This window comes from Gymnodraco acuticeps, unplaced genomic scaffold, assembly GCF_902827175.1.
Source record: "Gymnodraco acuticeps unplaced genomic scaffold, fGymAcu1.1, whole genome shotgun sequence".
Lineage (NCBI taxonomy): Eukaryota > Metazoa > Chordata > Actinopteri > Perciformes > Bathydraconidae > Gymnodraco > Gymnodraco acuticeps.
In genome coordinates this window covers 7,451,049-7,454,615 of record NW_022990271.1, presented here as the reverse complement: position 1 = coordinate 7,454,615, position 3,567 = coordinate 7,451,049, and positions in this window count along the sequence as shown.

Below are 3,567 nucleotides of genomic sequence, written 5' to 3'. Positions count from 1 at the left end.
CTCGCTGGAATTGTTCACCTAATTTAATTGCCTGAAAGCTCTAACTCTTTGTCGACAAGGATATCTTAGGCACTGCTGTGCTTTAAAGTGTAAACCAGTGTTTGAACAGCAAACGGTTAAAAAAAGAATGATCTCAAAATGCACAATATTTTGTGCACCTTGGTTGTCTGTTTAGTTGTACGTGTTCAGTTATTTTAACATGAGCAATTAGCTTTTTTCAGGGACAGACTCTATGAACCACATAAATCCATACTAACTTAAACAAATCTCAACCATAAATACCTGTTCTCACTGGCTCCCACACAAATATAGTGTACACAGACCTAGCAAGGTCATATGGAAAGAACTGTGAGAAGAAGATAGTCTTTGGGTGTGTATATGGGTAAATGTAAATGAGAGACATGGGAGGGGAAAGGCAGCATATCGATGAGTTGAAGTAAAATAAAAGAAACTCAAGAGAAGTGTCAAGACAAAGCTATCCCTTACTAAGCCAAAACACCCCAATGCATTTATCTCTGAATATAAACTAATTATTTTCAATGACAGATATCTGTACAGCCTTAATTTGAGCCAGTTATTCCTGACACAATACGGTACTGATAGAGCTGACCTAGTGAGGCAGAAATGATGGTATTTTGCAATTGATAATGATCAAGTTGTTACCTTGACAGGGATTAATTCCCTCCAACAATGCCTTACTGAGAAAGCACAAGTATAGCTTCCTTCAGATCAATTGATCTTCGGTAGGTAGAAAGTATTTGTGGAAGCGCTGCTTCCCACAGTCATTGGTTTTAGCAACAGAGCTATAATTAACATAGCTCGATATTGAGTGTTACCTTAGCCATGATAAATAACACTAGCTTTATCTCACACACTCCTTTTCCCTAATTGAATCAACAGAGACATTGACATTTTGTTGTTCTTGCTGAACAGGACATTCGATTTACTCCTCTGTCAGATGGTGAGAAAAGCCTTAGGGATAAAGGTAGTCAGATGACCTTGAGGGTGTTGTATAATGAAATGACCTTGACTCAGAAAACAATGAGGGGCAGACAGAGGAAAACACAGTTTGATATAAATGCTTAGGGGATATATTATGACTTTTCTTTTTATGCTGCATTGACATTCTTGTTTGCATTAAACATGTTGAATAAAGTCAAATAAAGTCAAAATCTTTATTTATTTATTAGGTAGGTCTTATTTAAGAATCTATATGCATTTTATCCCACTCAGATAATTACCCTGTGAGAATACCAGCTGAAATTAGACAATGGTTTCAGAAAATGTGTGTCCTGCATCATTTAATTGAAAATGAGGGTCCAACTCTCACAGACACTTCCAAATAATTGTTTCGGCAACATTTTCATTTTAGCCTGCAGTGCCAAAACATTTTAAATCTTTGATTAGAATAATTATATATAAATCAGGCACTTATCCAAGTTCAGTTATAACAGTTTAGTAAAAAAAAACAGGTGATAGAAAAATTATTCTTAACATCTTCTGATATTGAATACAGCTAAAATCCTTTCCACTGTGCTATGGTGTTCTTGTTGGTGTTGTTAAGACAGACTAGTTTGGAGTATTCGTTATGACAGAATTATTATTCATGTGAATTCACCACGATACTCAACAGCGGGAATAACTATCTTGTTGATCTAGTTGCTTTAATATCACAAGTGGCATTTGTGAGCACTTCCCACGCCAGTAGGATGTCACTACAAGGTCAATGAACTATAATGGGCTGAACTGGGATGCTGAGTGCCAAATGATGCAGTTATCTCATGATAACAAAATTACAGACCTCTTCTCACACATGATGTGTCATGGAGGATCCGTTGCAAACTGCAAGTGGTCCAACAGCAACAAAAAAATAATAATAACTCCTTTCCAAATTTGAATTAGCCAATCTGAACTCAGTATAGTATCAACAAAAACCAGCTATGGCTATGTTAACTAACCAGTGATGTGAACAACCTTACTTTAGGTTTGAATGTTTTTAATGTATTCACCTCTTTCAGACTACAGTCTTAGCTTTAACGGGGCCCTCTCTTCCTGTTTAGATGCCTGGATTTCTTTACATCCTATTTAAAACCACACTGGAATTCAAATGTCTGCGAAGGAGGAGCTGTTTGCATACTCAGCAATACGGGGAATTTCAATCCCACATTTCGCTCAGATCCAACCTACAATTAGTGGAGTGTTTGGTTGCGTCAAGTGGGAAGAGGAGCAACAGTTCAACAACATGCTTGGAGATCCATTGATGCAGAACAAAAAATACCTCAAAGGAGCCAGTGCTAAAATTACGGAGCTTTAAATAAAGGAGTGATGCCACAACAACCTGCTTTTCTCATACTTGTGCCTTTAGATTTGGAAACCCTATTTACAGTACCACAAGTATGCACAGGAAATGGTTTATAACATGGCAGAAGCTGTGGCAGCATGCAGAAAGAAGCCAGCCTGCACAAAGACAGATACCATCATTTATATACAATACGATATATATATATATATATATATTGATATATATATATATATATATATATATATATCAATATATATATATATATATATATATATATATTAGGGCTGTCAAATGATTAAAATGTTTAATCAGATTAATCACAGTTTAAAAATTAACACCATTCGAACCATGTCCAAAATATGCCATTTCTTTATGTATATTGTTGTGGGAATGGAAAGATAAATGAAAGAAGGCGGGTATCCATTTAACATACAGTATGTATATGTTTATTATAACTAGGGCTGTCAGTCGATTAAAATAGTTAATCGCGATTAATCGCAAATTAATCGCACATTTTTTATCTGTTCTAAATGTTCCTTAGAGGGATATTTTTCAAGTTTGTAATACTCTTATCAACATACACTGAACAAAAATATAAATGCAACACTTTTGTTTTTGCTCCCATTTTTCATGAGATGAACTCAAAGATCTAAAACATTTTCTATATACACAAAATAACCATTTCTCTCAAATATTGTTCACAAATCTGAAAAAATCTGTGATAGTGAGCACTTCTCCTTTGCCGAGATAATCCATCCCACCTCACAGGTGTGGCATATCAAGATGCTGATTAGACAGCATGATTATTGCACAGGTGTGCCTTAGGCTGGCCACAATAAAAGGCCACTCTAAAATGTTCAGTTTTATCACACAGCACAATGCCACAGATGTCGCAAGTTTTGAGGGAGCGTGCAATTGGCATGCTGACAGCAGGAATGTCCACCAGAGCTGTTGCCCGTGAATTGAATGTTCATTTCTCTACCATAAGCCGTCTCCAACGGCGTTTCAGATAATTTGGCAGTACATCCAATAGGCCTCACAACCGCAGACCACGTGTAACCACACCAGCCCAGGACCTCCACATCCAGCATGTTCACCTCCAAGATCGTCTGAGACCAGCCACTCGTACAGCTGCTGCAACAATCGGTTTGCATAACCAAAGAATCTCTGCACAAACTGTCAGAAGCCGTCTCAGGGAAGCTCATCTGCATGCTCGTCGTCCTCATCGGGGTCTCGACCTGACTCCGGTTCGTTGTCGTAACCGA